This window comes from Mobula hypostoma, chromosome 25 (assembly GCF_963921235.1).
Source record: "Mobula hypostoma chromosome 25, sMobHyp1.1, whole genome shotgun sequence".
NCBI lineage: Eukaryota > Metazoa > Chordata > Chondrichthyes > Myliobatiformes > Myliobatidae > Mobula > Mobula hypostoma.
Window position 1 is genome coordinate 37548917 of NC_086121.1, and position 13943 is coordinate 37562859.

Genomic DNA, 13943 nt, shown 5'->3' on the forward strand with positions numbered 1-13943 from the left:
CAGATAAACAAGAATATGACAAATTCTACTGTAGGAGACCACTTGATAATGCCAAATTTTGGGTTAGCACTGACAAAGTTACTTCCCAAATAGACAATGATACGTACATTGACGAGGTTCAATTATTGCTGTGCGTGGTGTTATCATCAACAGGAAGAAAAGAAAACATTTCAGTCCATAACAATTTTCATGATTTTTTTTTAAAAGGTTAGGATAAAACTATCTGTGCAGCCATGTCCTGACAGTGCCCACTCTCATAGTAGCACTGATGTGGTTCACTCAGAAGGTAGGAATTTCTGATGACAGAAATTGTTCCAACATAACGCTCAGCTATATTGGCTCGTATTTATCTCGGGGAAACCCCGGCCGCCGCCCGCCTGATCTCCCGGTTACGTCAGTTGCTGTACAACCGCCACCTGATTCAGCTTCAAACATCAATCATCAGCCAGCACACACTGTACGTTTTACCAATTACACTTTATAGATATTACTAAGTCTATGAGATTAATAGAAGTTCAATACAAAAAAAGGAATGGAAAAGGCGCCAGACTTATCAAAGTTCAATTTCTTCGTGCACACGTTGGAGCTCGGGGACCTCTTCGGGACAACTCTGACCCCTTCGACTCGCAGCTCGAGACCACCCAGAGTGATCAACCTGAGCTTTCCCCGCACGTCCATCGTCCTCACGGTCTCTCCTCCGACTCCCCGCCAAAACCCCCCGGCTCCCAGCCGTATGATCGTCCTCACGGTCTCTCCTCCGACTCCCCACCAAAACCCCCCGGCTCCCAGCCGTATGATCATCCTCACGGTCTCTCCTCCGACTCCCCGCCAAAACCCCCCGGTTCCCAGCCGTATGATCGTCCTCACGGTCTCTCCTCCGACTCCCCGCCAAAACCCCCCGGCTCCCAGCCGTATGATCGTCCTCACGGTCTCTCCTCCGACTCCCCGCCAAAACCCCCTGGTTCCCAACCATATGAGACAGCATATTATCCCAAGAAAGAATAACATGGACACCCATTGGTTCCTTTACTCTGTTATCTATATTATAACCCAAGCAAAGTGCTCGGTAGAGGCTTTATCAGCATTTAACATAACAAAGAAGCCATTTTAATTAACACGCAGAAACATAAAAGATTAACATAACAATGAAGCTATTTTGATTAACATATGCATTAACATAAAAGAAGAAATCCCTTACAAGAGGATCATGCACCTTTTAAGATTTATAAAATAAACGACTGTTGGTATAATTTGATTAGTTAATCAATGTTGCAGATCTCAAGACAGAAATATAAAACAGTTTTAAAGAATAACTTATGATAGATGCAACAAAGAACATTTGAGAAGGACTTAATATTCATCAGCGATGACGAGAAGAAACAGTCAAATCAAAAGAATATTTTTCAGTGCACGGTGGCAGTAATTGAACTGACACAATCCATAAACCGATTATAGACATCAAAATATAAAATTGGGTCAGAATAGGATGAAAAACCTCAGTAATAGACTTAGGATGGCCTGTATAAGTGCAAGAAGTATTAAGAATAAAATAAGCAAGGTGGAATTGTATGTAAGTAGGATATAATAGCAATAACTGAAACCTGGCTGACCTCAGTGGGTGGTGATGAATATAGTATTAAAGAATATACTTTACTTAGGAAAGATAGGCAAGATCATAAAGATGGAGGAATAGCTGTATACGTAAGGGAGAATTTAAGTGTGAGGCTGCTTATGATAGGAGATGAATCGAAACTTAGTGAAGATATCTGGGTGAGAATTGAAAGTTATAAGGATAAAGAAATAACATTGTGTGTATGGTATAGATCCCCAAATGCTGATAGAGATTTTAAGAAACAACTCTACCAGCATATTAAAAAAGCAAGTTCTGAGGGTGATATTGGTGACTTTAATTTCCCAAATATTGAGTGGAAGAATCAGTGGCTGATAGATTACTGGAAAGTGAATTAATTGAGTAATTGAATTATTTTTTTTGTCCCAGTATGTTAATGCACCATCAAGAGGGTAGGCTGTCTAGATTTGATACTTTGTAACAATCAGGATAGAACTTCGAGTACAGAAGTTGTTGAGTCTTTATGGCCAAGTGATCATAACACTGTTAGCCTTTTGGGAGAGTATATCAGTAAAAACCAAAGGCATTAAATTGAATTTCAGAAAGGCAAAGTTTATGCAGATGTGGCAAAGATTTCATAAGGTAAACGTTAAGTCAGTTGAGGAGCAATGAGGTCAATTTAAAGAGGTAATGCACTCAGTGCAAGAAACGTTCATACATTGTTCAGGAGAAGCAATAAAAGAAGTAAGGTCAGGAGAAGCACGAGTTTAGGAAGGGGAAATCATATTTTCCTAATATACTGGAGGTTTATGAAGAGGTAACCAAAACTGATGATAACAATAGAGTGGGTGATACCATTTACCTGGACTTTCAGAAGGTTTTTGACAAGGTACCCCACGAGAGGTTAATAATCAAATTACAGGAGGTAGGGATTCAGGGTAAGTTGTGGAAAGAAAGGTGCAGAATTAGGTCAAAAGCAGAAAACAATAAGTTATGGCAAGAAGATAATTTTCACACCAAGAAGATGTTAGAAGTGGGCTTCCACAAGGATCAGCTGTGGGGCTGCTGCTGTTTCTAATTTACATTAATGATTTGGATAAGCACGTAACAAATAAACTAATAAAGTTTGCCAATGACACAAAATTAAGGGGCAGGCTGATAACGTTCAGACAGCAGAATCAATACAGTTGGATCTAAGCAAGATCTAAATGTGGGCAGATAAATGGCAAAAGAAATTTAATGGAAGTAAATGTAAGGTATTACATTTCGAGTGTAGAAATACCAGATAAATAAATATACGGTGGAAGAGTCTTGAGTTAGAAAGTGCACTTATATGAGAAGGATTTGGGTGCCCTGGTACACTCATCACCATTAACATCTAGGCAATGCACAGAAGCAATTAGAAAGGCTAATAGAATGTTAGGCCATATAATGCAATCAGTGGAGTTCAAGTCAGGAGATGCTCTCCTTAAGCTGTATAATGTGCTTGTGAGGCTACACTTGGAATAACGTGTACAATATTGGACTCCATATTATGTGAAGGATGTGAGAGCACTGGAGAGAGACCTGAGAAGGGTGACTAGACTAATTCCAGGTCTGCAGCGTTTGAGCTATGAAGAAAGATTAAAACTATTAAATTTTTTCAGCCTAAGTAGATGTAGAATGAAAGGAGACAAGATAGGAATATTCAAAATCATTAAGGGTATAAGTAAAGTGGATGCGAGCTTCTACTACAAAATAAATCCATCAATGAGGACACAGGGCCACAGGTGGAGACTGGTTAAAGGGAGATTTCAGACTAACATCAGGAAGCACTTCTTTACACAGCGAGTTGTGGACACATGGAACAAACTACCTCATTGTGTAGTTGACAGTAGTACCTTAGAGACAGTCAAATCTAAACTTGATAGTTATTTCAACATGGTATGTGAATAAGAATTTGTCAAGCTTTGTTGGACCGAATGGCCTGTTCTAGTCAAAAAACTTTCTAATGTTCTTTGTAATGCTCTAATCAGATGAGCAAGGCACATTCTTTCACAAATTTTCTTTGCAAACCAATACTAAATCCCTGACTGGCTTAACACACTATCTGAAAGAATAGCTAAGGCCTGTCTAGCTGTTGCAAATTTAACTTCCACAGCAGTGAATACAGTTTCAAGGTGGCTTGACACTATTTTAAATAGAGTTAAAGAAATTTTTTGCAGTTTTCCAACCGACAATTCCCCTAGCCACATAGAAGACCACAAGTCACCAGCAGCCAGCCAAAAAAAAGACACCCTTTATTCTAACTCTTTGCCTCCTACCAATCAGTTCCTGTCTAATCCATGCTGGAATATTTCCTGTAATGCCATGGGCCTATAGGTTGTTAAGCAGCTTCATGTGTGGTACCTTGTCAAAGGCCTTTTGAAAATCCAAGTACACCACATCAACAGATTCTCCTTTGGCTATCCTGCTTGTTATTTCCTCAAAGAATTCCAACAGATTTGTCAGGCAAGATTTCCTCTAGAGTAAACTATCCTGACTATGCCATGTTTTATCATGTGCCTCCAAGTACCCTGAAATTGCATCCCTAACAGTCGACTCCAACATCTTCCCAAACACTGAGGTCGGACTAATTGGACTGTAATTTCCTTTCTACCTTCTCAAAGAGTGGAGTGACATTTGCAATTTTCCTGTCTTCCAGAACCATTCTAGAATCTAGTGATCCTTGAAAGATCATTACTGCTGCCCCCACAATCTCTTCAGGCACCTCTTTCAGAACCCTGGGGTGTACAACATCTGTTTCAGGTGACTTATCTACCTTCAGATCTTTCAGTTTCCCAAGAACCTTCTCCCTAGTAATGGTAATGTAAGGCCCTGGGAAAGGTTTCACTGCTAATGTAGTGGTTGTTCTGTAGCAGCAGTGTTTGTGTTATGGCTAGAGATAACGGGGGTTTGGAATGTTCCACCGTCCAATGAAGGGACTGTTTCTCTCTTGTTGTGTGCCTGACAGTGAGTTGTCTGAGGCCTTCTGTTCGTAGAAGATGGAGAGAGAAGTTGTAGAACGGTGAGTGTGTAGACTGCAGGACGGACTGGACTTGGAACGGGGTTGGGAGTCAATGACACTCAGTGGAAATCAATGGAGAACTAACGGACGGGAAAACCTTGAGCTCCAACATGCACATTACACTGTTTTATTAAAATGGGCCTTTTCCTTTTTGTTTCCTTTACTAAGCCTATAGTCAAATGAAGAATTGTAAAGCTCAATCGTTTAATTGCATATTGTGTACTGTCTAAGATTTCATGGTACTGATTTGTGAAGTACTAAGGCAACACATCACGCAGCGTCCTCACAAACGAGATTTCACAAGTTTGGTGGGGCCAGAGACTGTCTTCCCCTAGACTAACGCCACCACCCAAACCTGAGAGTTACAGCAACTTCACACACTTCATAACCATTGACACGTGGAACTTCCACCATACTGGTAGTATCTTCTACAGTGAAAACTGATGCAAAATACTTATTCAGCTCATCTGCCACTGTCGTGGTTTCTCGTTTCTCACAAACGACAAGGAGACGCAGAAAACTCATCAAGACGTTTTAAACTTTAATTTGCAAATCAAAGCTGAGACAATCAGAAAGCTAGTAACTGACTGCCCATCAAGGCTTGTATACAGCATTTTTTATAGCAATTTCCTATCTTAGCTACATTATCATATCCAGTCGGCCTGTGATTACATATCATCAATATATCCGCTCTCGACTTTCCACTATTGTTTTATTCCCCAACTTAATTATGTCCTAGTTTACATTTTAGACCATATGTCCTCTCATCCCTAACAACAGTTATTTCTTAATTAGTCTTGTGTTGACATACTGCCACATATTTCATTACCTTACTCGCCACCGTTATCTTTCTACTTGGTTTCATTCTAGATCTCTTCATGAATTAATTGTGAAAAGGTCAAAAGTCATGGCTACATAGTGAATACCTTCTATTCAGCTAGCAGTGGTTACATAGTAAATATAGAAAATACAATGTGTGCATTTGAGTAAATACTGAAATACTGTTGAGTAAATACTGTAATACATAGAAAAAACAATGTATGCGTTTACATTTTCCAATATAATCTCCCCTGTGAGACCCAGAGGGTCTCATACAGAGAGAGAGAGGACTGAGAGTCTATGCACAAAAACTCAAATAAAGCCCCGCATTTACTCCCAAATTTGGGTTAAACTATAGTTTCCTGCGCTTAGGACTCAAAGTGTTCTCTCCCTAACTCCCTAGGCTGCTGAGCCAAAAACCCATCCCTTCGTATCTGAGACAGGGAAAAAGACTCAGGAGCCTTCACAGCCTAATCCCCACATATTTCATCTCTCTCCTGTTGGTCTTGCATGTCTCGTAGACTGTACGAATACATCATCGGTGTCTCCTTCTCCGTAGGGCTCGACCCAAAAATTTCCAGGAGCATTGGAAACCGTTTCATTGCAGCACGCACTGCAAGCGACTTGAGGCATGGAAGAAAACAGCACAGAATGACCGCACAGCTTAGCAATACAATACCAATGGTTACTGCAATCTTGGTCAGCCATGCTCCCCATCCTCCTAGTTTACTATTTAACCAGTCAAAGAACTGGTGTCTGAACTCTGCATTTTGTTTAACTTCCTTTCTTAGATTTTTCAGTTTATTCATTGCTCTGGTAAACGATCCCTCTGGACTAGTGTTATTCGGAATAAAAGTACAGCACTGATCCCCAAACATTACACAAACTCCTCCTTTCTCTGCCAATAGCCAGTCTAGTACCTGTCTATTTTGCCACGCCACTCTACTGGTCGCATCTAGCTGCTGTCCCAAAGCCTCCAGTGCATCATCAGTGTAGTTAATGAATCTCTGTTGATTATAATATATATAATTTATCCATTCAACATTTTTGCTAATCCCTATTATAGGTATAAGGGCTTCCCAGCCCGCAGCAATCTCATTTCTTGCCTTAAACTCGTTAGGTATACCCCTCAGCTGTCCTATACTGTCGATCCGAATCGTCAAGTCGGGCTCATATTTTCTTTTCCTCCGTTTTAGTGTCTGTTGCCTCGAGGTGTCAAACTGTATTTCAGGGGATACTACAACTTCTTGAACCAGCATTACATGCGTACATGTACCCGCCCAATTAAGGGGAAGCATGGATCTCAGAACCCCCCTCCTGTCCACACAGCCACCAGGTATCTGCTAACGGGATGGTCTGGGAGTTCAATACACCCTCGGACAGAGGGGTACCTGTCTGGTATCTTCGGTCTGGGGTTACATCCCAAATCTTAACACAGTTGCCGCTGAAATGCCTAACTGAGAGGTCACCCGTCCGCGTGAAACATTCATAACTCGAATGTTTCTGCATTTTAAGCTTTCCCAATGTGGGTGTCTGGCTTCTTTTATTTATAGCCCACGGTCTGCTGTAATTACAGTTAGAGGCAAGCTTGTTTTGATCAAACTGAGAGGAAGCCTGGTATAACATACACCAATAAGGGCACGTTGGTGTGTTAGCAATACATTTCTGATGACAAGGATCCGTCCCGCTACAAATTCCCATGCTGCAGGTTTTGACTACACTTGGACACTGCCGCACACACTGCCCCCTCCGCTCCTTTCACCATCGCGTGCAGGTGGAGGCGTTATAAGTCATGGGGGCTACGTGTTGCACCAGACTTGCCCTTCAGCATAGATAACAATTCTGTCTCTTCATCATCCCTGCTGTATAGTTTGCCCATTGGTACCACGTGTTCTGGTACCATGGTACGGAGGTAACCATTGTGCTTCTCTTACTCCTTTCTCTCAGGTTTTGTGGGATCCTAACGGTCCCATGCCACATCTGCCAAATTAATGGTCTCCAAATCTGCACAAGAGTATCTGAGTGTATCATCCCAGGGGGCGGGACTGGTCGCCCCCAAGTCGTCCCCATTATCTGAAGGAGTACTACCATCCATAACCCCATCCTTAGGATCTTCGGGCCTGTCCTCAGGACCAAAAATTTCCCTTATTACTTGGTCAAGTTCCTGCGGTTCAGTGTCAGCTTCTTGTTGCTCTTGCCTGTCCCCTACTGTTTGTTCCTCTTCACCACTTACCTCGGGCAGCCCACCAGACTGTACCTGCGGGATTGCTCTAGTGCAGTGATTGAGATGATACCAGGTGGAGCGTCCTTCCACTTGAACTGCGGTGGGTGATGCTTTGGTTACTGTAAAGGGCCCTTCCCTTCTGCGTTCGTTCCACTTTCTTCGAAACGTTCGCACGTAGACCTGATCGCCTGGCTTGATTGGTCCTTCCCCTTGATCAATCTCTGGCTCTTTCTGTTTTTCCTGTGCATAAATAGACTTATGTATCATAGTTAATTGTCGCATGTATTGTTTTAATTCCAATTCCAATTGTTCTAAACTAGGCCCTTTATATGGTCCTCTCCACTGGGGCACTGGCACGGGCCTTCCGGTTAGCATTTCATGCGGTGTTAGACACGTCATCCGATTAGTCTGCATGCGGTAACTCATTAATGCTAACGGTAGTGCATCGACCCAGTTGAGTTTAGTATTGACACAGATTTTGTTTAGTTTGGTTTTTAAGGTCCCGTTAATTCTTTCCACCATACCCTGCGACTGAGGGTGATACACACATACAAATCTCTGCTTTATTCTCAGTGCTTGCAGTATTAACTTGACCACTTTTTGGATGAAAGCTGAACCATTGTCAGAGCTAATTTCTGTCGGTATCCCAAACCTTGGGATCACTTCATTTGTCAGGAATTTCACCACTTTTCCTGTCCCTTGATCTTTCGAGGGTACTGCCCCTACCCATCTGCTGAATCTGTCGATTACCACCAACATGTATCTTTTCCCTCTTACTGTTTTTATCATGTCTACATAGTCAATCACTAGATGTTTAAATGGCCCTTCAGGTACGGGTATATGACCTATTGGGGTTGTAATTCCTTTCCGAACATTATTCTGCGTGCATACCTCACACTGTGACAATATATGGTCTACTGAAGCCTGTAAATAAGGCGACCAAAATCCATCCTTTTTTTATTTTCCTTATTACTTCCCCCCTTGCACAATGATCCATCCCATGTGCTTCTGAGATCAGGATAGTCAGTAAAGGGGTGAGAGCTACCAGTAGGCCATCTTCCGTGGTCCATAGGCCTTCTGGGTTCTGCTTGGCCCCCCTTCGTCTCCACAGTGTTTGTTCTGCCAGAGTTGCCTTCCCCTGTATTTCAATTAGGTCCTCTACCATAGGTTCCGGCTCTAGACTTACCTGGGGTGCGATAACAGCGGATGTACACCCAGACGCTTTCCTGGCTGCTTCATCTGCAGCTTGATTTCCCCTTGTTACTGCATCGTTTCCTTTGGACACTAATATCAGCAAAACTATTCCTTTGCTGCCCATCCCTAATCTCACTGGAGCTGTACATTGTGTCAACTGTGTTTTTCCCGAGAACCCTACGGTCTTAATAAATTTTCCTGACATGGGAAGGTGAAGGGCATACTGCGGCTGTACGCAGGTATACGTGGCTCCAGTATCTATCATCATTGGTGTCAGCTGCCCTTCTAACACAACCTGAACAATGGGTTCCTCCTCTGCCTCCCTTGTTATCACTGGGTAGTGTCCCTTCCCACCTGGGTTCTCTGGGCACCCCTAATGTCTTGCATAGGGGTTCACGGGTCCATTCGGGGTCTGGTCCTTCCTGCCCATAACCTCTCTGCCCCCCTCCTTGGGATTTCCAGTCCTGTCTGGGCTGCTGTTTAAATTTATCCTGTCCCTGCTAGGGCATTTGTGGAAAAGCACCCCCAAAGCATGGAGTTTTCTGGGCTCTGTCTTACGGCACGACCGGTCCCCCCATATAATGGCATTTCATTCATTTCAACGGCTGTGCTTAAATCGGTCATTGCTGGTGGCATCTTCTTGCCTTTTTCTTTTTCCTTCTTTTTAAGTTCTTCAAGCTGCATTTGTATCAGCGTTCTTTGCACTTCTTCTTGCTGCTCTGTCAACTTTCGTTTGTCTTTTCGATATTTCTCGACCATGTGGACAACGTGGTCCCTGAATTCCTGTGGGGTCATTGTCATCAGTCCAACCACTTCCTCAAGTTTAGACTTAACTTGGGGAGGCATCGCATCCAAAACAGTAATTCAGAACATCACGGTCATAAATGGGTTGCCCTCCACCTCTTGTTCAGTTTCCAGTCTCCACCTTTTCAACTGATTTTCTATATAGGCTGCTGGATATTCAGTGTCTCCCACTGGATCCCCTTTCATGGCTTTGGGGTTCATTTTGGGTGGATAGAGCTCCCTGAGGGCCCCCCATACCCTCTGCCTCACTGTGTCAAATCTGGCCCCGTCAATGAGTGTGCTGTCCGCATTCTGTATGCCAGCCGCTTCCATCAGCTCTCGCAGTCCGGAGGTTCCCATCAGCCTTATCAGCAGCGCCTTCAAATCTCCCATAGCCAACATTCATCCCGTAGTTTCTTCCTCAAAGGCCCTAATCCACTTCGCTGCAGCCTCATGTAGGCTGGGCAGGGTGTTTTTCAGCCCTTCCAGGTCCTGGTATCCCCAAGGAATATACTGTACTTGTCCCAATCCTTTTACTAACAACGGCATCATTCTCCCTTTCCTTTCCCACATCTCCTGACTCTCCTCCTCGCCTGACTCCCCAGCTGTTTCTGAGCACGTTTTCACTGGCTGCCACATGATTCTTTCCGGGGTTTCCTTTCTCCCTTGGCCTCCTCGTGGAGTTCTTCCTTTCTGCTTTGAGCTAGCATTTGCTTGGGCCCATGTGAAATCCTCAAACTCCCCTTGGAAATTCAGTCTCTGCTGTAATTTCCTAATCTCTCCCTCTGTTTCTAATATCCGCCTTTTCACTCTCTCTTTTTCCCTTCAAGGCTCCTATCTCCTATCTTCTGCCTACACTCTCCTGCACCCTCTCTTTCGCTACTTAACTCTTGCTCTCCCGACAAATCTCCTTCTGCTCTGGCCTGTTCAGTTCCGTGCCCATATAACAAAGATTTCTCTTCATCCTTTTTCGCTTTTAATTCCTGTAACCTTTTGATCTCTTCTTCTGTTTCCCTTTTCTCCTGTTCTATCTTTGCCCTGTCTCCTTCTGTTACCTTCCGTAGTTCCTCCTGCTCCTTTTCGTGATTCTTTCTTTCCTTCTCGGTATCCCAGACTTTAATTTCTCCGTTTAGATCCACTCTTCCTGTTATCATCGGACACTGCTTAAGGGTTTCTTTCTCGTAATAGGGAGGAGGTTTTTCTACGTCTTTCAGGTCTGGCTATAGAGCCGAAGCCGGCTCCCTGTTATGCTTTTCCTTTTCCTTATCAGCCTGCTTGTTTCGTTTCTCAGTGTCTTTTTTACTTACTGTTAATATATTTCCCGTCTTTCTTAACCTTTCTTCCTCCATCCTAAAGAGTTTTAACACTTCCATTTCTTGTTCCCTTTTTCCCTCTCTTTTCTTAGATTTATCTTTGGGTTTGTGATTTTTAATTAACGCTTCTATTTCCTCACATAAGCTTACATCAAACATTCCTTCTCTTGGCCATTTCGTGACCAGTTCTTTAGTTCTTTTTTCCCATTTTTCTGAAATTTCCACGATCTTACCTTGACACACCGGGAATTTACTGCTCAATATTTCTACTGCTGTTCCTTTCTCTGTCATGTTGTTCTCTTTTCCCCTTTTTCTATTATGGTATTTTTAGAATCTCACGACTTGCCTATTTAATAATACTATTTCTCTAACTCTATTTCTATGCCTAGCCTTATGGTTTATCTCACCAGCGTCTGAATTATCTATTAAACTATCTTTATCTCTTGCTACATTCTGCCCATGTAGACCCCTACTTAGGGTGGTATCCACAGAACCTTTTACACCTCGCCTATGCAGGCCCTTACACTTCTTAAGGCGGTATTCACCAGGATTTTTAATTCTCCTTCTCTGCCTGTTCAGACCTTCATTTCGTGAAAAGCGGTATTCACAGGGACATACCAACACCACGTGGAATTTTCTTACTTAACTTATTATTACTTTATTCATACTTACCCCCACTGCCGTGCTCTTGATTAATCCTCTGAGCCTCCTTTTATCCCCAATTCTGCCAGATTCTTTGGATCGGAGAGACCCTTTGGCAGTTGCTTCACACTTCTGAGTCCCCAAGACCCCCCAAAACCAACAGAATTCTTAGTCCTAATTATCGCAAAAAGCACTCACCTTTTTTCTTTGGGTGCACCCTTATTTGTGTTAGCCCCGTGAGGGTCCCCGAGGGACTGGGAAGCGTCCCAATCTGCTGTTCCCTTCCTCGCAGGTCTCTATCCGATCCTGTTCGTGACGCCAATTTTGTCGTGGTTTCTCGTTTCTCACAAACGACAAGGAGACGCAGAAAACTCATCAAGACGTTTTAAACTTTAATCTGCAAATCAAAGCTGAGACAATCAGAAAGCTAGTAGCTGACTGCCCGTCGAGGCTTGTATACAACATTTTTTATAGCAATTTCCTATCTTAGCTACATTATCGTATCCAGTCGGCTTGTGATTATATATCATCAATATATCCGCTCTCGGCTTTCCACTATTGTTTTACTCCCCAACTTAATTATGTCCTAGTTTACATTTTAGGCCATATGTCCTCTCATCCCTAACCACAGTTATTTCTTAATTAGTCTTGCGTTGACATACTGCCCCATATTTCATCACCTTACTCGCCACCGTTATCTTTCTACTTGGTTTCATTCTAGTTCTCTTCATGAATTAATAGTGAACAGGTCAAAAGTCATGGCTACATAGTGAATACCTTCTATTCAGCACGATGTGTGCATTTGAGTAAATACTGAAACACTGTTGAGTAAGTACTGTAATACATAGAAAATACAATGTATGCGTTTACATTTTCCAATACCACTTCCTCGTCACCCACTACTAACTCTCCAGCATCATTTTCCAGTGGTCCGATATCCACTCTCACCCCTCTTTTATACATTATGTATCTGAAGACACTTTTGGTATCTCTCTGTCTTTGAAATTTATTTCTGTATGTCTCATTGGAGATTATTACTGTCACTTTCACAGTTCACTATTTCTCCAAGTTTTGTTTCAGCATAAGTTTGCAAATTACACTCTCTACACCTAATTCCAAATCATTCCACTACATTGGGAAAAATGATGCTCCTAGTACTGACCCCTGAGGAACTCTATACTCTTTCTTCTGATCCAAAAAAAACTGTTGTGTTTCCTTTTGCATAGCCATGGGACTGCAGTCTTATTTGTTGTCTAGCTATTCATATCAATAAGAAAATCAAATACCTTTTGGATGCCCACATTAAACACATTGACAGCCTGTTATTTAAAAAAAACTTAACAAATTTGTTGAATACAATCTGCGTTTCACAATTCATGTTGATGTTTTCTAAATAATCTAAACTTATCCATGTGACTACTAATTCTATGTCTGATTATTTTTCTGAAATTTCCCACTGGACCAAAGTTAAACTAATCAGTCTGTAACTGGGTTTATACTTGTACTTTTTTCAGACCAATAGTGTAACATCTGCAATTTTCCAGTTCTCAGGCAACAGATGTTTGGGAAATTATGGTCAAATCCTTTAGTAATTTCTTCCCTGACATTCCCTAGAAACTACAGATGCTGCTTGATCTATTGAATGTTCTCTATTTTTATTTAGGAATTCATAGTTTTCCGATTTGCAGAAGATCAACTTGTATTTTTTCTTATTTGGGTCCTTGTTAAATTCAATGATATACATTTGATGCACTGTTGTAATGCGAGCAATGTGTCATATTGTGCACAGCAAGTTCCCACAAACAAGAATGTGATAAAGGCCAAGTATTCCACTAAAACTGATGTTGAGGGAGATAGAATGGTTGCAAAATCAAAGGGCTGAATTCATCAGTTTCTCTTTGCAATCAGGTTATTAGGTCTTCAGTGACTCCATGACAGAGAGCTAGGTCCTTGCATGCATGTATGAACTTAAGTCAGCGTTTCTTCCAGTACTGTCACCGGAGTGGGCTGTATCTCAAATTAGATTAGATTAGATTATGAGGACACTCAGTCCTCGTTTATTGTCATTTAGAAATGCATACATGCTTTAAGAAATGATACAATGTTCCTCCAGGGTGATATCACACAAAAATAGGACAAACCAAAGACAAACACTGACAAAACCACATAATTATAGCATATAGTTACAGCAGTGCAAAACAATAACATAATATGATAAAGAACAGACCATGTGCATGGTAAAAAAAAGTCTCAAGTCCCGATTGACTCCTATAGTCCCTGATAGCAGGTGGCAAAAAGGGATAAACTCGCCTGCCATAAACTTCCAGGCACTGACAACCGATAACTGCTGAT

At 42.1% G+C, this 13943-nt stretch overlaps 1 long non-coding RNA gene across 1 annotated transcript; it reads right to left on the minus strand.

The window, feature by feature from the left end:
• Positions 1-5150: 5150 nt before the first annotated feature.
• On the minus strand, positions 5151-12009 carry LOC134337806 (uncharacterized). The gene is made up of 3 exons (XR_010016072.1): positions 11790-12009; positions 7669-7899; positions 5151-6058 (listed from the first exon to the last, which is right to left on the minus strand). It is a non-coding gene; the product is annotated as an uncharacterized LOC134337806 (long non-coding RNA).
• Between the last annotated feature and the right edge of the window lie 1934 nt (positions 12010-13943).